Source organism: Malaclemys terrapin, chromosome 14 (assembly GCF_027887155.1).
Source record: "Malaclemys terrapin pileata isolate rMalTer1 chromosome 14, rMalTer1.hap1, whole genome shotgun sequence".
Taxonomy (NCBI): domain Eukaryota; kingdom Metazoa; phylum Chordata; order Testudines; family Emydidae; genus Malaclemys; species Malaclemys terrapin.
In genome coordinates, this window is record NC_071518.1 from 12,478,056 (window position 1) to 12,503,423 (window position 25,368).

The 25,368-nt window shown below is 39.4% G+C and overlaps 1 protein-coding gene across 1 annotated transcript in view; it reads right to left on the reverse strand.

Moving 5' to 3' along the window:
• The window catches only part of WWOX (WW domain containing oxidoreductase), a 680,961-nt gene that overhangs the window by 47,461 nt on the left and 608,132 nt on the right, over positions 1 to 25,368 (reverse strand). The gene's annotated exons all lie outside the window — the stretch shown is intronic.

The following is a 25,368-nucleotide window of genomic DNA, read 5'->3' on the forward strand; positions in this document are numbered from 1 at the left end:
TTGAGGGTTTCACCGGCTGCCCTGATAATTGAGATTAGTCTATTACTACAGTGACCTTTTTAACTTTTATATTCTCTTGTTAAAGTGAAATAAAATTTTATTCACTTTTAAGGCATATTTACTTAGTGAAATTTACATGAAATTAAAGAAATACCAAGCTAAAGAACTTACAGAGAAAATGTTATATTTCTTCCTTTTTCTTTTTTTAAAGTTTGAGCACCCATTCATGAACTCTTGCTTTAATCTGGCAACCTAGATAAAGATCTCATTTCTTCAATAAAAGCTCATTTTGAATCAAGCTCTGTTTGTCTTTTGTTATAACCCTCCAGTTCACAAGAGCACAATTCCTACTTAGCAAGACTAGAGTTGCAAAGCCAACTCATACACAGTAGCCAGCTATATTCAACATGGTGGACACGGAATAGGAGATTCTTCAAATACTGTAGGATCCACCTTTACCCCTATTTCCAGAATGCTGGGATAATCACGCACAACAATTGTAGCCTACTTTAGACGCTACCTTAAGAGTAACAGCTAAAATGGCGAGACTACATTTAATACATTCTGTTAAATGATCAGGATGTTACAGATATAGCAAATATTAGACAGGTGCTATATTTGTAAATTTCATCCTCATATGCTCCTTTAAGCAAACATTGGCAGTTTATTTTCATGAACACCAATTCACTGAGTAATTATTCTTGTATTTGTCATGGGCATTTATCCTCTAAAGGGGAAAGACTGCACGTGGCTGGAAGAGAAAGCTTTCTCTAATGCCACTCAAATTATGGTTAGAAAATCTATGATTTTTTTTTTTTAAGTGTGAAAAGTCTTATTTTTGTACATATCATTGAGGACAGAAAATCATTTTCAGGTTTGGCTCTGATTAATAAAGAAAAATCATTTCTAAGGTTTTCGCATAATGATTAGGGTCAACGTGTCTCCAATCATTCAGCATAGGTTAGAAGGCTAATACCCAACTGGTCCAAATATCTAAAAGAAACTGGCAAGTAATCCCTACAAGAAACAAGCTCCGTCTAGCTAGATGCAGCTAATTCTCAGTTTAATACCGAGAGCACAAACCTTAACCTACGGAAAGTACATGTCATTATGGTTATTATTGAAAAAACTCATTTGATCAGTTGATGGAAATCTCATCTAGATTCCAGACTTTTAAGCTAACTCAGAACAAATTTTAATCAATATATCTAACACTGGAATGGATGTTCAATGCATTTCCTTTGGAACAAATGTGTGATCAGAAACCAGAGTTAAACATGAGTTTATAATGCACATTATTACCAAAAATAGGTTTCTATGGGAATTATATACTTAAAAAAAATATTCGCAATTAATCGCGCTGTTAAACAATAATAGAATATCATTTATTTAAATATTTTGGATTATTTCTACATTTTCAAATATATTGATTTCAATTACAACATAGAATACAAAATGTTACAAAACAGAATATAAAATATACACTGCTGACATATTTATTTTTATTACAATAGTATTTTTCAGTTCCTCCATTACAAGTACTGTTGTACATGAAAGTTGAATTTACAAATATAGAATTATGTACAAAAAAACCTGCATTCAAAAATAAAACAATGTAAAACTTTAGAGTCCACAAGTCCACTCAGTCCTACTTCTTGTTCAGCCAATCGCTCAAACAAGTTTTTTTACATTTGCAGGAGATAATGCTGTCCTTTCTTGTTTACAATGTCATGTGAAAGTGAGAATAGGAGTTTGCATGGCACTGTCGTAGCTGGTGTCACAAGATATTTACGTGCCAGATGCGCTAAAGATTCAGATGTCCCTTCATGCTTCAACCACCATTCCAGAGATCATGCATCCATGCTGCTGACAGGTTCTGCTCAATAACGATTCAAAACAGTACGGACCAATGCACGCTCATTTTAAACATCTGAGTCAGATGCCACCAGCAGAAGATTTATTTTTTTTTGGTGGTTCGGGGTTCTGTAGTTTCCACTGAGTGTTGCTTTTTTAAGACATCTGAAAGCATGCTCCATACCTCGTCCCTCTCAGATTTTGGAAGGCACTTGAGATTCTTAAACTTTGCGTCGAGTGCTGTATCTACCCTTATCATAGAATATCAGGGTTGGAAGGGACCTCAGGAGGTCGTCTAGTCCAACCCCCTGCTCAAAGCAGGACCAATTCCCAACTATATCATCCCGGCCAGGGCTTTGTCAAGCCTGACCTTAAAAACCTCTAAGGAAGGAGATTCCACCACCTCCCTAGGTAACCCATTCCAGTGCTTCACCACCCTACTAGTGAAAAAGGTTTTTCTAATATCCAACCTAAACCTCCCCTGCTGCAACTTGAGACCATTACTCCTTGTTCTGTCATCAGGTACCATTGAGAACAGTCTAGATCCATCCTTTTTGGAACCCCCTTTCAGAAATCTCACATTGGTACCTTCTTTGCATTTTGTCAAATCTGCAGTGAAAGTGTTCTTAAAATGAATAACATGTGCTGGGTCATCATCCGAGACTGCTATAACATGAAATATACGGCAGAATTCAGGTAAAACAGAGCAGGAGGGATACAATTCTCCCCCCCAAGGAGATGAGTCACAAATTTAATTAACGCATTATTTTTTAATGAGTGTTATCAGCATGGAAGCATGTTTTCTGGAACGGTGGCCGAAGCATGAAAGGGCATACAAATGTTTAACATATCTGGCACATAAATACCTTGCAATGCCAGCTACAAAAATGCCAGGCAAATGCCTGTTCTCGCTTCCAGGTGATTTTATAAATAAGAGGCAGGCAGCATTATCTCCTGTATATGTAAACAAACTTGTTTGTCTTAGCGGTTGGCTGTAAAAGAAGTAGGACAGAGTGGACTTGTAGGCTCTAAAGCAGGGGTAGGCAACCTCTGGCATGCGTGCCGAAGGCGGCACGCAAGCTGATTTTCAGTGGCACTCACCGGATCCTGACCACTGGTCCAGGGGGCTCTGCATTTTAATTTAATTTTAAATGAAGCTTCTTAAACATTTTAAAAACCTTATTTACTTTACATACAATAGTTTAGTTATATATTATAGACTTATAGAAAGAGACCTTCTAAAAACGTTAAAATGTATTGCTGGCATGCGAAACCTTAAATTAGAGTGAATAAATGAAGACTCAGCACATCACTTCTGAAAGGTTGCTGACCCCTGATAAAGTTTTACATTGTTTTGTTTTTGAGTGCAGTTATGTAACAAAGAAAAATTCTACATTTATAAATTGCACTTTCCCGATAAACAGATTGCACGACAGTACTTGTATGAGGTGAATTGAAAAATACTATTTCTTTTATCATTTTTACAGTGCAAATATTTGTAATAAAAAATAATATAAAGTGAGCAGTGTACATTTGGTATTCTGTGTTATAATTGAAGTCAAGATATTTGAAAATGTAGAAAAACATCCAAAAATATTTAATACATTTCAATTGGGATTCTATTGTTTAACAGTGTGATTAAAACTAAGATTAATCGCGATTAATTTTTTAAAACAATTAATTTTTTGAATTAATCGCATGAGTTAACTGCGATTAATCGACAGCTCTAGTTCTTACCCTTTTGCATCTTAATTGCATTACTTTTATCTTATACATGAAAACTCTGATACCCTCTGCTCTGGAATACATTTATGGCCACATTTATATAAACCTTCTTAAAGCATGCCCAGCAATGTTTTGAGTACTACTCAAACCATATACAGAAAAACACATGTATGTGTAACAGTATGTCTACACTTGACTGTGTGTTAATTAACATGTGTTAACTCACATAATTGTAAATGCTAGTGTAAAGAGGACACAAATGTTTCTTGTTAGTTTTTTTTTAACCCTGGATTATAACATACATGACTAGGAACAAGTGTTTGTGTTCTAGAACAAACTTTTGTGAACTGTCTACACTAGAAATTTCAACCATGTAAGTTAACAAGTTACTTAACAGATATTAATTCACATATGTTAGAACTAAAAATGATAATGCAAAGACACCGTAAATGTCTGAGCCCTGGTGTCTACACTACAGAATTACTTTGCTCAGAGGGGTGAATAATCCACACCCCTGAGCGACGTAGTTATACCAACCTAAGTGCTGGTCAGTGCTTTGTCAGCAGAGAGCTTCTTTGGCTGACATAGTTACAGATGCAGACCTGCGTGGCTGGCTACATATCTCTTGCCTATCCCTGTAAATAAGCGTACCAGTATTTATAATACCCAGTGGCCAGGGCAGGCTAGAGGACAGTCCAGTTCAGAAGTGTGTGCGGGTAGTAAGGTAGCCAGGAGGTTGCTCAGTATCAGAAGCAGTCCGGGGGACTGGCTGGATTTCTCACAGAGGTCAGTAGCTGGAAGATCCAATCCAAGGGGCCAGCCCAATGGGTCAGGCGGTCAAGGCGGCAAGCCAGGGTCAGGCAAGGCAGCAGGGCAAGAAGGCAGAATCAGGTGAGACAGCAGGGTAGCAAAGTAGGGACAGGGGAGCCGGTAAGGCGGTCTAGGCCAACAAGCAGGCAATGATCTGTTGATTGGACAGCTTCCTCTTCCTGATGGGGTTTTTATATAGTCTAGGCGTCCAATGACAGTGCTGCCCATCCATCCAATCAGGTGCCTAGAGAGTAGGGTCTGTAGGCCTTTAGCAATAAGCCTCTTGTACTGTGGTGCAGCAGCTAAGGGTGCCCCCTGTGGGCTTTAGTTCAGTACTAGGATCCTGACTATTTTAAATGACTTGTTACAGGCAAGGGTGGGTTTTTATTGTTATTTATAATTCCTAATTCTTCAGACTAAATGTGTTGCTTAATATGGATTTTGCATTATTTAGTGTGATCTGGCACAATTACTCAGAACTTGACCCATTTGACCCTAATACATTAAGTCCTGGTGTTTCCTAAATCCTGTTAATAAAAAACAAATGGCTAGTCTCTTACTTGCTTACTGGAATAAACCCAGGACAATTTGAGGGAATTCAGCGTATGATAGTTTATAATGCCTGTTGTGGTTTAGTAAAACAGTCTGATCACAGAGCCCTCTCCATCATCCTGTGCAGGTGTAAGTCTGTTTGGGTATCACCACCATTTGAGTATAAACAAGCTGTGCATTGTACTTCTCTCATCCATCACTGGCTCTGTCAACACAGGGCAACTAATCCTGCTCTTGGTGACCTCTGACCAACACACTGAAGGGAGGCAACAAAAAATTCAAATGCAGTGCTGAGGGAGACAGAATTGTTAAAGCTGCCTTTTCTTCTCTGGGAGACAGTGCAAAACAAACTTCTAAATGCTATTAGAAGGCAAGCCGGTGTAAATTTGGAGAACTGGCTCTCCAAGGCTCCCCTTTATGATTAATACGTTGTCAGCTACCCCAAGTGCTTTGCCATAATGCAGACTTTTTATTGGTTTTTGCTCTTAAAGACTCATGCCTCAAATCAGTCATCTCACCTCAAGTATCAGGGGGTAGCCGTGTTAGTCTGTATCTACAAAAACAACAAAGAGTCTGGTGGCACCTTAAAGACTAACAGATTTATTTGGGCATAAGCTTTCGTGAGTAAAAACCTCACTTCTTCGGATGCATAGAGTGAAAGCTACAGATGCAGGCATTATATACAGACACATGGAGAGCAGGGAGTTACTTCACAAGTGGCGAACCATCTCACCTCAGTATTTCACGGTTAAAAACAACAGCAACAAAAGACAAACAGAGGCAGTGACTAAACCAGAGAAAAGGGAGTTATAATCACATCAGATCATAGCTTCTAGCTGTACAGTGAGCTCTGATTCCTGGTTTACCCAGGCAAAAACTAATATGGTTGCCACAACAGTTAAAAGGAAGAGTGGATACAGGCTGTAATGCTCACAATTGGATCCAGATCTGAATTTTACCAAATTTCACAGATGTTTATTTCTGAGGTTCAATTTCATCTCTAAGGCTAGAAAACTCATCATACTTAAGGCTAAGATTTTGTCATGGATATTTTTAGTAAAAGTCACAGACAGAGCATGGGCAATAAAGAAAAATTCACGGATGCCTGTGACCTGTCCGTGACTTTTACTAAAAATATCCATGATAAAATGGGAAGGGGCTGGGCAGGGCAGGGCTGGGCTGTGGGGTGGCTGAGAGCTCCGGGGCAGCCATCACCAGTGGGGGCGCAGAGTTCCATGGTCCCACGGCCCCCTCCCTGCCATCAGGGAGCTGCGGGGGTCCCCCTGCATTGCTGCAGCAGCCAGGGAGCTGCGGGTGTCCCCCTACCCCGCTGCAGTGGTCGGGGAGCTGCGGGTGTCTCCCTACCCCGCTGCGGGGGTCTCCCTGCCCTGCCATGATGGCCGGGGAACTGCGGGGATCCCCCCGGGGAGCTTCGGGACCCGCTGTCTCAGGTTGTGGGGGTACCTCACAACTCCCTGCTGCTGTGGGAAGCAGCGGGACCCTGCAGCTCCCAGCCACCGGGGCTGAAGTCACGGAGGTCTTTGGAAATCATGGATTCTGTGACTTCTGCGACCTCTGTGACAAAATCGTAGCCTTAATCATACTTACTGCACAGCAAATCTAGAGTAACTTTATTCAAATAAAAGGCATTACTCCAGATTCATGCTCATGTGACAGCAGAATTTAGCTCAAAATATTTTTCCTACCCTAATATGTTTTTTGTCCTTTGGGGCAATCCTGATGTTCTGAAATACTGAAAAGAAAAAGTCATAAAATTCATAAGAAGGAAATGTAAGCAAAGGTCTTGGACACCATCAAATTAGGCCTGAATAAAGACTGGGAGTGGCTGGGTCACTTTCTTGTCAACTGCTAGGAATGGGCCACATCCACTTTGATTGAATTGACCTCATTTGCACTACAAAAAGTAATTTCCCCTCTGTTGATATTCACCCCTTCTTATCAACTGTTGGGAATGGGCCACTTCCACCCTAGCTGAATTGGCCTTGTTAAAGCACTTGGTAAAGCAACTTGATAAAGCAACTCCCATCTTTTCATGTGTTGTATATTTATACCTGCCTACTGTATTTTCCACTCCATGCATTTGATGAAGTGGGTTATATCCCACAAAAGCTTATGCCCAAATAAATTTGTTAGTCTCTATGGTGCCACAAGGACTCCTTGTTGTTTTTACTGATACAGACTAACAAGGCTACCACTCTGAAACCGGACTTTTCTCTGTTAACTCTCAGGATAATTACAGCCCTATGTGGTTGTTGAAAGACTAAAAGAACAACTCAGAAAAAAAGTCTATTCTATGTAAAACACTAACAGTAGACAGGAGAACAATACATATGCTCCAATATGTTTTTCCTTCTGGGATCTGTTATCATTTCTGTAATTCGAAGTAAGGTGTGAAAATTCCTTTGCACCAAGGTGAGAAACTGATAATAATGAACACTATATTACAGGGAATCAGGTATGTACCAGATATGCCTCCTCTATGATCTCTGCAAAGATTCACAACACTGGTTTTTGCTGGTAACAGAGACGAGCATTGCATTAGAATTCAAATATCTTGGGAGACAAAAACAAATCAATATTTTGTTGATAGGGTGGGTAAATGGGATGACAAATCTTCTGTACAATTGGTACAAAATTATATTAAACTCACTTATTGCGCTCAGGACTTCCGCCATTGGGAGCAATGCAATTTTAGTACTTGTTCATCTTTTTCTTTCTGCTTTTATAAAAAGAGGAATGCATTTTAAAATGAAGATGGGAGAACCATTCATACTTTCATTTGTATCTAAGGGTGGGTGAATATTAAAATAAAGCCGAGAGTGAGATTTTAATATATACAGATAGTAGAAATTGTACCCTAAACCAACTCATAAAGACTTAATCACTACAAAGTATGGGAGTTTGTGATCTAACCCCTGCCTGATATTTCTCTAAGATGAACCGTTTTGATATGAAAAATAGGTGGGAATAAAGTCTTCAGGCCCAGCTCTTTTTTCACATATATGCACAAAGCTTCCTATTGATTTTCACACAAGTCAAACTTAAACGAATAAAAGAAACCTAAATGTTCAGCTTTTGGTAGTTCCAAAGATAAGCACAACTACACTTCTGTGACATGATAGCAGTTAGAGCATGTGCTTTATTTATGCATAATACCTTCTAGGAACCAAAGTCTGGTTTTTATTATTCACCAGGAGCAGATTTCAATCTCAGGGGAGTTTGCCCAACACTACAGGTCAAATCCTGCTCTGAGTTATCATCCAGGCAATTCCTGAAGTCACTATAAATCAGCACTGAATCTGAGCTTTTCTACTACAAGTCTACTGCTGAGATAATACTCTGATCTCGTAGTTGGAAATTCATGTCTACCATAACTACAAAAGACCCCACAGAAAAAGAAATATGGGCTCAGAGTCAGTCAATAAAAAGAAATAGAGGCCTGGAATGACTTAGAGAGAGTGAAAAGACTGGGACTGTTTAGGTTAGAGAGGAGACTGATAGAGGGACCCAACATAATGTGTAAAATGAAGAAGGTGAATTGGAGACACCAGTCCATCCTTTCCCCAATATGAAACATTCAATGAAATTGAAAGGCATCACATTTAAAAACTGATCACATGGAACTTTTTCTAAGTGCAATAAGCAAGCTGCTATGGGAGACCAAGCACTCAAGAGGATTAAAAGGGTTAGATACTGGATGAGAACAGCAAATAGTATATGAGATGGTGTAAACACTCCAAAATACAAACCGAACCAAACAATAGCATTCGTTTTGTCACCCAGCAGCCAATTTTAACTCACTTCCTTTAATGAAATGGAAATTTAGAATCTCAAAGAGCTCCCAGTTTATTCTTATGCTAGAAAATAAGTTCAAAGTGGCTGAAAGGGATGAAGGCTGTAGGGTTGTTCATTTGCTGAGGAAGGAGCTGCTGAGTGCTATACCACTGATGACCAAACAGGAAGTCTCTTCACAAAGCTGCTGGCAGAGGGGAAGCTCCAACTGCTCTTCACAGTTTTGACTGAAAAGGCATTTTTCTGTAGAAAACATGCTAAATTTTGACAACCAGCCCTTTGCCAATCAAAACGGAAGAGTTATTTGAGATCTTCCTCCACTTGTGTTTCTATAGGGCACTTCCTGTTTAGGAAGTGAAGTGGTATTAAAAACCTTGGATTTACTGTAAATGATTTCATTGTTGTAATTTCCACCCTCACCCGCAAACCGCCCCCCTGCCCCGGCCCAAAATCGTGAATTGTAAATTCATAGCATTTCAGCTTGTGATGCATCTGGGGAGCAAGAGACAAGACAAAAAGCAGAGATGGAGAGGGAAGGTTGGTACCAAGTGTAATTACTTTTGCAGGTAAAACCTGTATGAATATTTATTTAATCGCTGTTAAAAAACAGAGACAGGGGAAAGTAATTGTTTAAATTATTTTCCTCCTCCTATTACCACTATTATTTGTCTTCACCTAATGAACATAATTAGCACAGAGATTTGATTTTTTTTTAAGGAGCGACATCCCAACTGTGCACCCTTGTCACACAGAACATATCTCTGAAATCATCTACAGAAAGGCATACCAGCCAATCAGAACACAGCTTTTGACAACTGGTAGCCACTGTAATGTAATTTGTTACACGTTTTGTTGTCTAAGTGTATTTGCCCTCTTGTAACACTGTAATTCACATTAGAGTCCCCTACTCACTTTATTACATTAACGAAGTAGGGAAATCCAAATGGAGGAGGTTTCAAATCAACAATTCCTAACTAAGGGATCATGGTTCTATGGAAGGTAATCTGATAATGCAGTGTAAGCCACATTAATTTAAGGCAATAGAAACTGAATGTAAATGAGGTACTTAGATATTATCGGCTAACTACAAAACTTGAGTGAAACTTAGAAAAACAAGGGTATTTAGAAGAAAGGTTGAAAATCTACATAGACATACTGATGTGGGCATATACCATTGTGGAAAATACAGAAAAGAAAAGCCATGACTCTGAAGTCCATGGAAACAGCATGTTTTTTCTGCTTCCACTCTATGTTTCTCTGACAATTATTTAAGTCAGAGTTTTTCTCCCCCAGAGTATAAACACACTGTAGTTATTTGGTAGCTACATCTTCTTATACAGTATATATAGTTTGCTGGAAATTACATATAACAAGTCAAAAGATAAAAGTTTTGAGAAAAAAGTGTGTGGCGGCGCTGGGCTGCTGAAGATGCACTATAAAATGTTAATGACCACTAATGCTCATTCATAGTCTCAAGATAATTTTCTTATGAGTAGGGGTGTTAACGCTGTTGTCCTGAGTAAAGTCCAGCTCAAACAACCTACCTGCTCCCTGCTGTTTCAATTGGTCATGGTAACGTTCACCACTACATTTCTTAACTTGTTCTGGAGAGTTGTTGTGCACTATTAGCTGCCATTTTCCAGGGCAAAAGTGGCTGCATTTCTCAAAGGGGTTGTGGCAGTTTTAATTCACCAATGGCCTGATTTTCAAAGCTATAAAGCACCAACAACTCCCAACTGACATAACTGGGAGCTGCCTCTTCTCGATGCCTCTGAAAATCAGGCCTTTATGTAGAGATGGTTGAAATTTGTTGCGTGAAGTTTTCCACCAAAATTGAAATCAACATTTTTGACAGGAAAATGTTAATTCCAACTAAGAATTTGGATTTTCTGGCCAGAAGAGTTAAATTGAAAATTTCAAAGCAAAAAGATAATTTTTATTTAGCTTCAGTTGAAAATGTCAACATTATTCATTTTGATATTTTGGAATTTCTGTTCTGGAAAAGTTTTTGATATTTCGACTTTCTGTTTTGATTCAGAGTGGAAACTAATTTTGAAATGTTAACATTTTCCCGTGGGGGAAAGAAATTCTATTTTTCAAACACCTTACCCTTATATGTAGATCTTATATGTATATCTATAAAACACTTTGAGATCCTTGGATGACGCGTGCCACATAAATTCAAATTATTTATATAATAAAATAAGAAGAAAGAAGAAGAAGAAGAAATGTCACATATTTAAGAGTTAGCATCAAAACTGACTGGATTCTCTCTTTGCATAAAATGCAAATAGCGGTTTCATTTTGTACAGAACTATACAGGAGACCTGAATAGTCAAGCAACCCACCATTAAAATGACAGTGATCTATTTTTCATTTAAAAGACAAGTTAATTAAAAAATAATGGCTATGGACAGTTCCTGCCAAAGCACCTCAAAACCAAGAAACACGTATTTTATGGGATGTCAGTGTTTTTTAATTAAGGTGATTTTTTATTTACCTTTTTCCTGGTCGTGGGAGGATATAAGTTGCAACTGTTTAGATTTAAATTTGGAAGCCAATTTATCTTTTCATTGAGAAATACAAAGTAGCAACACTGATGCTGCTGCTAAGTGGGAGGAGATCAAGAATTCCAGACAGTTTAGCTTAGTTTTAAATGCTGGCTGCAACATATTGAACAGAGTAAATAAAGAGGAAGACTGTATGCTCATTACCCAGCAGTAAATCTATCCAACATAGCCACCTAATTCATGGGCAACTGGGCCCCAGTCCCACTGGGATTCAGACCACAAATTGATCGCTCCCAATATACGCTGATCTTGGGATAAGAGAAAAGAGTGACCACTCCTCCTCCTTCTTATCCATTCAGCCCTTTCCTTTCTTGCCACGCCACCCCTTTTAGCTTTGGCTCTGTGTGAGCGGAGGGCTGTCTTGATGAACAAGAACAAACACTACTTTTGGTGACACCAACAAGGTCACTTAAGCAAAACATGAAAACAGGAACATTTCCAGGGTCTCATTAGTGCTCCAACAAAGCTAATTTATCCTGACATCAGAATGTTTCTTCTTTCTTGCCTTTGTCTCTACCTAGGACTCAATAAGAGGGGCCCTTTACTTGATTCAGAAACTGACAATGTGGAAATGGGACCATGGGTTGGACAACATGAGAAAAATAAACATAAACGGCAGCTTCAAAATTAAGAAATCAGGGGTAAATCTAGGAGTTTTGTCCAGACTGGCCTTTACAGCAAGGCCAAAAATGGTCAGGAAGCTACTACCTACGGATTCCTTTGGGATTGCATCAGCAATATTATTTATAGAGATTTCTTGGGTCAGATTCACCAGTATACTCTGGGTGCTTTGTGCCACTCAGTAGCCATAAACAGCATACATGGCCAGTTAAGCCAGATTTATGGCTGCTTTGTTACATGACAGTCTACTTGACCAATGTGGGATTAGGAGATATATGAGTAATTTCTTGGAAATGTTATCTTAACTAGAGGAGAGAGAGTGTGAGTCCTTTACAGCACTTGTATGGCTGGTGATAGTGAAAAGAGTAGCAGGTAATGGAGAAGGAATGTGTCAGGTGTTTTGTCAGTCTTGGCCCAGATTCTCAAAGGTACTTGAAATCACTGGGAGTTGAGCTCCTAAATACCTTTAAAGATCTGGACCTGAAGATCAGAGTAGAATCAGGTTTGTGAAAAGTATCTAGATCACTGAGGCAACGTAGTTGACTAGGCACAGGCTACGTTAGAAACGTATGTCCTCTCATTTATATGACTGGACTAAACACAAGGCCATGTGTTACCATAGCAAACAATACACATAGTTTTGTACAGTTTACATTCAGTATTTTGGCTTCCTGGTTTCAGAAATAGACGTTTGTGTACGGTATGCCTGGTATGATGTGGAAGATGCTCAGGTGACACATAACTTGATAAACAAAACAACAACAGTATTTAGTGGATAGCTTCCTCATTAAAAATATGTCAGCTTTCCCCCCTGCAATAACTCCGGGCTGTAACTTCCCCTACACATGTATTTGTGAAATCCTTCAAGTGCAGTGCCGCTGTTACTTTAGTTGGCTACACGTGTGTGCTACCACTTTTTTTTTTTTTTTTGGGGGGGGGGGGGGGGGGAAGGGCAGAAAACATAGGGATAGGAAGTGCAGAAATGAAGGTTGCAATAAGTGGCCTTAGCTTCTGCCATTATTTCCATGGGCTTGTGGGGCATAATGCCACATCAAGAGGCTATCACCCTGCTCTGATTCTAATGAATCCAGAGAGCCCTTCCACAAAAACCATGGAGCGCCAAGAGCATGCTGTTAACATAGATGAGTTCCCATGGAATCTGAGGAACATTAGATGCTGCTGGCCCTAGCTTATACTCTTCCTGCTTGCTTGTCATCCTCTTTGCGCTAAAAAGCAAGGGGTGGGAGATGATTTGGCCCACAGCTGAGTAATATTTCCAAAAAAGTAAATATTCTGTTAATAATCTGGGTCACAGATATTAATGGAGAAGAGAATATATCACTGGGCACATTTGACTCACTAGAGTGAACACTGTCACATGTTCATGAGTCTCCATCTAGCTTCAAGATTGTCCCCCAGTGGGCAGTTGCTGAGAAATGTCTCTTCACAGATTGGAAAGAGCGGGGGCTCATGAATCACCAAGAAGTCTTTGTTGGCCTGTAGAAAGTGAGGGCCTGTAGAAAGTGAGAGGTGTACTTTCACTGCTCACAGGTCAGGCTCATATTATTTTAAAAAAATATTATTAATAGAATCCACAGTCATTATAAAATCAAACTTCATAGACGTTAGCCCCTTTAAAGCAATGTGAGGCTTTTGAAATACGAGGTGTCCAAGAAAAACAATTCTAGAGCATTTGAAGACATTTGTAGGCTTTTGAAGGAATTCATTCCAGTTCTGCTTCTTGCAGCAAAATTTATCAGGTTGAGAAAAATATAACCCTTTGGCTTTCAATCAGAATGTTTAAAGGTATTAACACTTTTCCAACACTAATACATAGCCTTTAGATAGAGCCTGCCTAAAACATTTCCCCTTCTTAGAATGCAAGAGGAGCTGACTTATTTTAAGTTTATTTTTATCAATTTAATCTTTAAAACTTCAAAGTTTGTTTTCTGCTGTACTTTTAAGGCAGAAACCCAGCCATTTCAGGATTACAGCCAAATATGTGCAACATCAGGGTACACCTGGAAGTCATTAAGACCTGCATTTCAAATCTGACTGCAAAAGAAATAATAATAAATAATAATAATAATAAATCCAACCTTCCTTCCTCTGAATGTTGACACCCTTTTTTTTATTAGGATAACCTTGAGCCAAAGGTGTTCAAATAAGGAGCTATACTGCAAACAAACATATTAAAAAGACTTTGCAGTAATGCTCCAGGGTAGGGTCAGAGGTCAGTCATGTCAATCTGAGTGAGAGAGAGAACACTGGTAAAGAATCAGAAAGTTCCCAAAGTATAATTGGGATATTTAAATATGTGAATATTTAACTCTAAACCTCTTAGAAACATTTTCTTGACAAAATCATATTCACACAGTTAAAAAATTCCGCTTGAGTCTAAAATACACAGCACAGCTATTTACTCTTCTACAATTATTGTTCTGAAATTTAGGCTCAATTCCGCTGTTTGTTTGGTGTGGGATTTGTTGTTGTTTTTAAAACAAAGATGCATGCTATACAAAACTATACAGGGAGGGTTTTTTTCCTGGTATATTGTGACTTGATATAGACATGAGATGCCAGATTGTTGGACGGGAAACAGAAATCACATTGTGAACTGCTATACCAGATGGCAACCACATTTTCTAGAGAACCTGTGGGCAGGCTGTCCTGAGAAAATAGAACAGGACACTGATGCTATTTTAGCTTGTTGAGCAGATAACTGGGGGGAAAAAAAAGATTTAGCTTTAGAAATGTTCATCTTCCATCTGTGAATTTTTGTTCTCTGAATTTTTTTTCTCCCTCTCTTCTTCACTCCATAACCCATTTGCTTTGCCATTCGATCTCTCATTCTTCTTTTCGGGTCTGATCTATGTTACATATTCCTTCATTCTCTTTAGGGCTAGGAGCAGTGCCACATAACACAGCACCATAGGATGAAATTCAATAAGGACAAATGCAAAGTACTCCACTTAGGAAGGAACAATCAGTTGCACACATACAAAATGGGAAATTACTGTCTAGGAAGGAGTACTGCAGAAAGCAATATGGGGGGTCATAGTCGATCACAAGCTAAATATGAGTCAACAGTGTAATGCTATTGCAAAAAAAGCAAACATCATTCTGGGATGTATTAGCAGGAGTATTATAAGCAAGACACAAGAAGTAATCCTTCCGCTCTACTCTACACTAATTAGGCCTCAACTAGAGTATTGTGTCCAGTTCTGGGCACCACATTTCAGGAAAGAGGTGGACAAATTGGAGAAAGTCCAGAGAAGAGCAATAGAAATGATTAAAGGTCTAGAAAACATGATCTATGAGGGAAGATTGAAAAAATTGGGTTTGTTTAGTCTGGAGAAGAGAAGACTGAGAAGGGACATGATAACAGTTTTCAAGTACATAAAAGGTTGTTACAAGGAGCAGGGAGAAAAATTGTTCTTCTTAACCTCTGAGGATAGGGCAAGAAGCAATGGGCTTAAATTGCAGCAGGGGCGGTTTAGGTTGGACATTAGAAAAAACTTCCTGTCAGGGTGGTTAAGCACTGGAATAAATTGCCTAGGGAGGTTGTGGAATCTCCATCATTGGGGATTTTTAAGAGCAGGTTGGACAAACACCAGTCAGGGATGGTCTAGATAATACTTAGTCTGGCCTTGAGTGCAGGGGATTGGACTAGATGACCTCTCGAGGTCCCTTCCAGTTCTATGATTCTATAAAGAAATGAAGAGATGGCTGCTGATCTTGACCATCCTGCTCCAAAGACAGTATTTTTCTTTGGAAGTCACATCATTTCTAATGAGAAATACCACAGTGATCCTGTCATGTTTTACTGGAATTACATGTGGTTATCTATCAATACCTTAGCACAAAGATTTCCTCTACTGGCAGGGCTGGCAACCAGCATTTTTTTTCTTTTAAAAACATTGTAGATCTAAAATCATATCCTGTAAAGCTTCATGAGTGTGTCCTGGGATGGCATTGATGAATGTCCTGCTAAAAATCACTCATCTAATTGAGAAAAGGTTACAGAGCTGAGTATGTAACTAACTTAAAACAACAATCCAGGGCCGGCACTTCCATTTAGGCAACTTAGGCAGTCACCTAGGCACCAGGATTTGGGGGGATGGCATTTTGCTGCCCTCGGCGGCAATTCAGCGGCAGGGGGTCCTTCCGCGCTCTGGGTCTTCGGAGGCTATTCTGCGGCAGGTCCTTCACTTGCTCCGGGACCTGCCGCTGAAGTGCCCCGAAGACCGGGAGCGCGGAAGGACCCCCCCGACGCAGAATTGCCGACGACGACTGGGAGCGCGGAAGGACCCCCGCCTAGGGCGCCAAAAACCCTGGCGCCACTCCTGCAACCATCTAAAGAAAATGGAAGAATATTCTATGTCCTAAGAGTGACTTAACTGGCCTAGGGATTTACAGTCATAACTCCTTTGGTACAATAAATTAATATATCCTATTACTAGGATGGACTTGATGCAGGATCCACTATGTGAAATTCTATAGCCAGTGATATACAGGAGGTCAGACTAGATCAGGGGTTCTCACACTGGGGGTCGGGACCCCTCAGGAGGTCACGAGGTTATTACTTGGGGGGGTTGTGAGCTGTCAGCCTCCACCCCAAACCCCGCTTTGCCTCCAGCATTTATAATGGTGTTAAATATATTTTAAAAGTGTTTTTAATTTATAAGGGGGGTCACACTCAGAAGCTTGTTATGTGAAAGGGGTCAACAGTACAGAAGTTTGAGAACCACTGGACTAGATGATCATAATGGTCCCTTCCGGCCTCAAAATCTATGAAGGGACTTGAGTGGATCTTCCACTCTTTTAGCAAAACCTAGAACCTCTTCGTATACTGTATGCCTTGGAGTTTCCTTTATATGAACAGTACGTTTGTTAATGCAAAACTGGTTGTAAACAGGCAGTTTTCAGGGAATCTAACAAACGAAACAGTGTACGAAGGACTCAATATCCTAATATCAGAAGGGTAGTCACTCCATGCATCTGAAGAAGTGGGTTTTTTACCCACGAAAGGTTATATCCAAATAAATCTGTTAGTCTTTAAGGTGCCACCGGACTCCTCATTGTTTCAATATCCTAAGTATGCAACAAAATTATCCCCTATAAATATATCCCCTGTATCTAAACAAAGGGGAGATTATGTATGAAAACATTAGCCTCTGTGAGAATACTATGAAGTCACAGATGGCATAGTCTTAACAGAGGAGGTCTCAGCCCCATTGAGCATGGCCACTGTTTTTAACAGTTCTAGCATATGCACAGTAAGCAGCTGTAAGAACAGGGATTGGCAGAGGCAATTTCATGAAGGGGAACAATGGTTAATTTTTATATTCTCATCTCTAAGCATTCCAGTGTATGAACAGGGAGCTTCCAAACCCTTTCCCCGCATCTGATTGTTGCAACAGCACTAACTATAAAGCCTAATGTTTTTCAGAACTGAGAGCATGTAGGGACTCTTCTCTCCCTTTGGAAGGACACTGCCCTTCCCTGTTTCAATTCCTCCTGGTGGCTGTAGCCACTGCCTCTGACCTATGCTCTATATTACGAGTTTTGCCACAGGATCTCGGTATAAATAACAAACAGGGAGGTGAAAAACAAGTCTGTGCTATAACCAGCTGTCTAGCCAATGCCCACAGGTCATTTTCAGGTAAACAGTGACAGACTTTGGGCACTTGAGGGAAGGTGGGGGAGAGTGAGATAAAACTTGTTTGTCCATGTGAAATGTTAGTCATCGACCTGGATGGGTTTCTTCTTCCTACGTTTTATAAAATGCAGAAACCATACTTCAGATGCTCTCTGGCCTTTACCTCTATTCAGAGTCCACAGACCAGTTTCATTCTCCACTGTCTTTAATATTTGCTGAGAGCTTTAAAAAAGACTCACATTTAAACCCATTTTGAATGAGCCTCAATCAGTTTAATAACAACAACAAAATGCTGGAGTATTTATCAACGGCAACACATTTAGGACTAATTCTGCCAGTGTATCCTCAGCAAAATTCAGCGGAGTGAGAAGGCAGTGTTTGCCTCTCCATGTTAATGTATTTTTAATACTCAAAAGAACTGATAGTTAAAAGAGCAAGTTTCACAGCTAGGAATGTATGCAGCTACTGGTAGAGGCACTAAGAAGAGGTGATAAAGGATGAACAAGAGCAGAACTCTGTGTAAGGGAGAGACAAATCAAGGTTGTAACTGATACGGCTGTGCCCTAGAAGTGTAAATAAGACTGTTAAATGCAAGGAGATTTTGCTCCTGAAACCCTTCAGAGATTTTACTTATTAAGAGGGAGAGGGATTGTTTTCTTTGCTACCCCACTACTTCAAAAATCTCTTCCCTTGAATGCCATAGTTGCCCTTATAAGTGTTCCCATTTTATGATATAGTAACCCATAAGGTTGCCCCAGGATATTCTTAATACTAAGGTAGCCTTATCTAGCTATCTAATATGATTGCAAGTATTTCAGGGCAACCACTATTATAGGATCCGTTAGTGACCCGTGCTGCATACCCTGCCTTGACCATCTGTATCAACCTTCAGAGGTGGGTGCGTGGGTGGGGCTCAGTGGGAAAGGATGCGGAGTGGGTGGCGCTGTGCTTCCCCTGAAAAGCACTGGCTAGTGCAACAGGATTGGAAGGTGCTGCGAGGAACTGAGCTCCCCCATGGAAGCAGTAATCAAATTGTAACTTTTGGAGTCCCAATTTGTTGCCCGCCTGCTCCCGGAACTCAATCAGCGCTTTGCCACTGGGGGCAACTGAGCTTTGTGCTGCTCCTTACTCAGGGCAGGCTGTAAGATTATAAGACAGACCACAGGGAATATTGCAGCTACTCAGATAACCTTATGGAGTTAAGTATGGCAAGACTGGAACGTTTGTACAGGGACTCAAGGTATTGATGGGGAGAAGTCGTTGCAATGGGGTAGCAAAGAAAATAGTCTCTTCCACAGAGAAAACTTCGAAAGGTTTCAGGAGCAAAAGCTCCTTGTGTTAAATATTAATTTACGCTTCTAGGGCACATGAATACTGCAATACTGAGGTAGCCTTATCCAGTTATCTCAGGCAACTGAAAAGGGTGACCATTGCATTTCTGCCTTCACTGCTGTTTTCCCAGGCCTAAGGTCTTAAAAGTCAGATTAAACCTTTCTTAAAAGCAAGGTGAATACAAGCTTATTATCCACCATTTTGTGTTTTAACTACATGTATTTAATTACAAATGGAGTTTTGCTGGTTAAAATTATATTGACAGGTAAAACTCTCTAGCATTACTACAATTGACAAAATACTTTGCTTCTGAGAGCACTCTGGGAGGCCAGGAGAGTAGGTTAAACATGGTACTTAAATGTTAAAAGTACATATTTTATATCACCAAATATATTTCATGTTGCATAAAAAGTAAACCTTCAAACAGCTCAATCTTACACCCTCCGAAATGAGAAACACCTGCACAGTGCGTCTCAATGCTGTATTTATTTGTCTGTGAATATTTATAAGCATTTAAACTACTAACATTGTTGGCATTGTTAAATCTTGATTGTGAAGTTTGTAAATATTCAAAAGAAGCAGATGTTTACTAATCCCATTTACCTTTAAGGGGAAAAATATGTAAAACTGGAACAAAAGCAGATTGTTAAACTGTTTTCCCAACAGAAACAACCAAAATAAATTACTGCAATCTGAAGACTATAAAGAGCGACTTCAAAGGTCAAAGGATTAAAGACAGTCTAAACCATGAAACACATTTTATTAGATTAATAAAACATACGATTTTGCTAACTTAATTAAATGAACAAATTAGCTGGAAAGGAACTTCAGAGCTTGCCATCCCAAATTAACACTGGATATGGAGAAGGTACAGCAGTTATTGACCCCCTCTCAGCTAGCTTACATGCTTTTATCTTACTCTTGAAATTATTCAGAGCTAAAAGCAAAGAGCGTTGTAAGAAGTTGGGGTTACAATACTGAGGCAACAGTATGAAAGGGGAGTCTTGGAAGTCTGTATGTCTGCCAGGGCTATTTACAATCTTCAAAGAACTTCATACTGCTCTGGGACTAAAACTATGGAACCGACTCAGTCAATGCCAAGGAGGCCTATACTTGGCTTCACTGAGAAACCAAAACACTAATTCAGTTTTCTGTTCATCTGTTTTAAATCATGGTTTTAAGTGTATTTATGTGATAAAGAACTGAAGCTGTTTCTTTTGGCCATCTAAATAATTGGGACACTCTCCTTTTCAAACAGATTGACATTTTAAGTATAACAAGCTTATTGGAAGTGAATTTAAGCTTAAAGAGCCTTGAATTTGCTTAACTCTTTCAGAGCTTATTAGTGTCTCTTTTCAAAATTGTGGTTTTCAAGACAATATAGCTTTACGGGCCCAATCCTGCTCCCATTGAAGTCAATGGGAATTTAACTTAGCTTGACCTTAAGAGAACACTGAGGCATGCAGCATTTTAAAGAAAAGAAGGAACTGTGTTCAGAAGAAAGAATGAATCATTCCAGTTTGTAAAGAAACTCCACCTAAAACCAAAACAAAGAAAAAGCTTACTCTCACCAACACAGAATAACTGACGAAAGCAAGGAAAACATGTATATATTTAAAGTAGGATGGTAGCCCTAACATGCCCAGATAAGGTTGCTGGGGGAGGAAAGGAAGGGAGGGGGGAAAAAAGAGAGAGAAAGAGATTTTGGAGTAATGCTTGTGAGTTCACTCCCTATAGCTTTGTTTTTTGAACATTCAAATTCACTCATATAATTCACCTGTGCCGATACTGTGGAAGGAACAATGCCTCAATAGAGCCTTCTAGTATGACATTAAATATGACAAGGTTATCATTTAATATACAGTCACTCAGTAATTGATTTATGGCTGTTTGGAGGCCTCTTTCTCTTTCTTCCATCTCCCCGCCCCAATTTCCTTGGACTGTACTGTTTTGGAAATAATCCTTAAAATTACATTCTTCTCTTGCTTAGGTACACATGCCTGTCAACATGATGACTTTCAGCATTCCCTTTTCCTCATTTACTATTTAAGATCTTATCTTAACATACATTGCAATGAAAAAAAAATAAGTTTTTGTGATTTTAATCTCTTCATCATTAGCTACCAATGTCTGGCATCTCCTCACACAAATGATATCCTCTGTTGGCAACAAAATATCCATACCACATAGGTCATCCCTAGAACACGCCCCTGCCGTTATTAGCCACAGAGAAACCACAGAGCTAGAATTCAGTGACATGCTGTGAAGTCCATTGGAAAACTAAGAACAAGGCCAGTTTCCAAAAGAGGCAGTGCACTGAAAGGTCTCCCTATTTGTCATTTTAGTCTGTGTATATAACCCTATCCAACAGCAGGTTAATTTTTTTTTAATAACATCCTAAATTTGTCAGCAGTTTCAGCTCCTGGCAGGAAAGAAGAGCTAAATTTTTTTCGGCTTCAAGCATACTTTTAATTTTCAAGGGCACATAGCCCAAACTGTGTAGGAAAAAGATCTCTTGGGCCAGCACAGCAGCAGCTCAACATGCAAACAAAGAGGTAGATCTGGAAACAATTTAAACTTGATTTATTGGGGTTGATCTTACATGGACTTGGGATTTTTGTTTTATAAAAAAACAGAAGATGATGATGAAGAAGAACCGTCGTATTTTAGTCTGGCGATAGGAAGTAGTTTATTGTTCATGCAGTGCCTTTTGGTACTGCTTTCCAGCTGCATATGTTAGACTTGCCCAGCCTACCACAAGAAAGTGATAGATTTAGGTAGCGTTCACCTCATTGGGGAGCAAGTGCTGACATACCTTCCCTCACGGTTTCTTTCCCACAGGATCTCCAAAGGAACCATACTGTGGTAGTTGCTGTGGGTATGTTCTGAATCAGCAGAACTGCTGGCAAAAGGGAAATAGCAGCAACTTTGCATCACCAGAGCCTCTTCCACTTGAGGGCTTTGTGCTAGTGGCAACCTCCATCAGCTGACACAGACCATGGGCTGCATTTAGCCCCAAATGTTCAATTCTTATTACACTCACAAAGTCTTCATTAAATGGTACTTACTATTTCAATACAGGGTATCATGTATATACAGCATATTTATAAGGGCACTGTAACATAAAGACTTACCAACAAGGTTTCTCACTACACCCCACACAACATCTGTTTCTTATTATTCAAAGAAATCTAACTTGACGATTGCAAATGAGGAAGCTGTTTACTGTACTGGCTCTACTAACTATCTTCTTGTCACCTCTGAAGGTTAAATATTGGGATAACAGGCACTGATAAAATACTGTATACAAAATGTCATTATTGCTTCACACAAGATCATTGGAAGCAAGATCCTAACTTGCAACTCTTCAGTATAAAACATGTAACAATTTCTTTGTCCAGTCAGTGAGATACTAACCTTGTTTATCAGTGAATGCAAAACAACATTCTAACATACAGCAGTGTCACTCTGACCTTTGTGTGGAACCTCAGTTCTCTTCATGCAGCATAACAATGTCTCTTTTGTGCAGCGAATGTAAGGCCATGGGAGTCAGGATTTACTGCTCTGGCAATTTAATCATAACCTTCATACTTTGTGGCTTATTCAGTTAACATTCTAAAACAAAATATATAACACGCCAGAACTTCTTCCCTGTTCTTCGTATCTCTTAGCTGATTCCATTATCAGTTACTTTTCCACCGGATCCCATTTAATTGCAAACATGGGTAACAAAAACATAGAAGGTATTTAGGCTCAGTTTATTGGAAATTGAAAGCGAAGGCTACATTATTAATTTGTGCCATTAAAAGATTTTAGGGAATTCTCACTCAGCTAAGCACACTTTATAAACCAGGGCAAGAAAAGACAAGTCTTGTTTAATATACCATATATTTTTAAGCCTAAATTCGATGAGACTATGAAAGCAAAAGCTACAAACCCTTAATATCTGCAAATAGAATCCAACTTTTATTCATAGAATAGGGTTGGAAGGGACCTCAGGAGGTCATCTAGTCCAACCCCTGCTCAAAGCAGTACCAATCTCCAGACAGATTTTTACCCCAGATCCCTAAATGGCCCCCTCAAGGACTGAACTCATGACGGTGGGTTTAGCAGGCCAATGCTCAAATCACTGAGCTATCCCTCCCCCCAAAGAGGAGCCCCTTGTATATATTTAACATGCATTTTTATAGAAGCTTTACAATTGTTCTGTAGAATCCGAGCCTAAGAAAACCATAAACGAAGAAAGCAAACACGGAGAGATGGGGTGACTATCCTGAGACAGGGCCGGCTCCAGGCACCAGCTTGGGGCGGCAGAAATGCTGGAGCCAGCCCTGTCCTGAGAGGTGCTCAGCAGCTATGACTCAGTGATGCCAATGGTCGACACGATTGCTCAGCATTTCTCAGGATGCAGCTGTAAGTGTGAGCACTGAGCACTCAACTCCTACTCTTTCCAGTGGGGTTATTCAGCTATTTATGACTATTTGGTAGTATCTGTGGGCATCAGGGTGGCTCAGATATATAAATTCCAGAGCCGTGAGAAACTTGGCAGGTTTGATTTGGAGGGGTCGTGTGCACATATTCTTTCAGTTTTAATCTCGTGTGGTTTCACACCTCGACCCCGCAAGTTCACTTTGAACTTCAAGTTCAAATGAAACCAAAATGTCAAAACTGCTGGGTATTACTTTGTTACTGTATCAAAACCATGCCTTCCTGCATATCAGATGATTTCAAGGAAACACTATAAATCAGATCCAACCTTTCATTAACCTGCTCTGAGAGTTTACCATGAAGAACAAAAGCGGGTAAGCGTCCCATAGCTTTGGGTTCATTGTGAACAGTTCACACAGCTCTAGTCAATATTAGCTCATACCTAACTACAACACCATCTCTTAAAGATGTGCTAGTATTCCAGTGATAAGCATGGAACTTATGTGGTTTAATATCATGGCAGGTTGAATGGATCCAGATAAAACACCATCTATATCAGTTCTCAGCCCCTTATTTTAAATTGTTTAAAATCAGTTTTGTACCACACTACTGAATGTCTTGAAACATTTTCAAGTTTTATTATAGTGTTTGAAAGCAACAAGGCAATTAGTGAGGTTTTAGACTGTGTACTGGTCAATCAAAACTACAATCAATATGAGTTTCTGGCTTTATAGTCCAAGTATTGTGTATGTATATCTATATCTATCTACATCTATATATACACACACCCAAACTTATATTTACAGTTATATTGCTGTAGTGTACATTTTAAGGAATGTCTGTATTCCCAATTTAAACTCTTTATACACTGAATTCTTACGTATGCAAACGAAATACAATGTATGGAATAGATATACCTACAATAGGGTAGAGCTTTCTTTCAAAGAGGCAGTAGACTTTCATGTTTGATGATAAAAATATTTTGCATTTTCAATATAGCTTTGTTTTTCTGAGGATCTCAAAGCAATTTACAAGCACTAATGAATAAAGCCTGAAAACATTCCAGTGAGGTGTGTACGTGTTGTTTTGCATGTAGGTAAATTGAGACAAAGAGAGAGGCGAAGTGATTTGCACAAAGAACAAGAGATGGGAATATAACAACAGAGTCTTGATAACCTTTAACCACTAGACTATACTTCTGTAGAACTGATGTCTTGAATATAGGTTTTGTGACTGATGAAATGACACCAGACATGTGTAAATCTGAATATGGATGAACTTTCTGGGTCTTTTGTATGTGCCGTAGATAGCTGTAATCAATGCCACTGATAGACTGCAAAGTAGCTGGCCTTTGATTCATGACATGCATTCCCAATTTTTTCTTGCATCACCAAAGGGTGCATTTACTGCTCCAAAATTAATTTAACTTTTAGAAAACAGTTATTTATAAACTACTTTGCCACAACTTTCAACAAACTGGAAATAGACTGTGAAAGCAATAGGAACTACTGTACATTACTAAAGCTCACATTTGCATATGCAGGTGAAAGCAAGATAAAAAGTCAGCTGTCTGCTGTCAATTTCTTTACAGAATTGTGTGTCCTGTCTGGCTGTTTCTGGGGCAGGCACACACTCTGATTATTGATGAGACACTTCCCTTTTGACTGGATCTCATTTGTATCAGTTTTATACTGCTGTAACACTTCTGCTTAAAATGAAGTTACTCCTGATTTATGATGACATCCCCAGAAACAGAATCATGGGCAGGTTCTCCAGCACAAGGAAACTCCACTTTCTAGGGTTTTTTCATCCAGAGTTTATAAAATCAAGCTGAGGCCAAGGCTGCAGTTAATCCGATCATTTGGAAGCAGTGTGTAAGACATTAAGTGGCAACTTAAAGTGGCAGAGAAATAATTTACCAAGCCAATCAGAAGGATGAGATGCCTAGGCAGAGTTTATTCCCCTCAGCCTCTCAGAGCCACTTGCAGTCCTAATTTATTG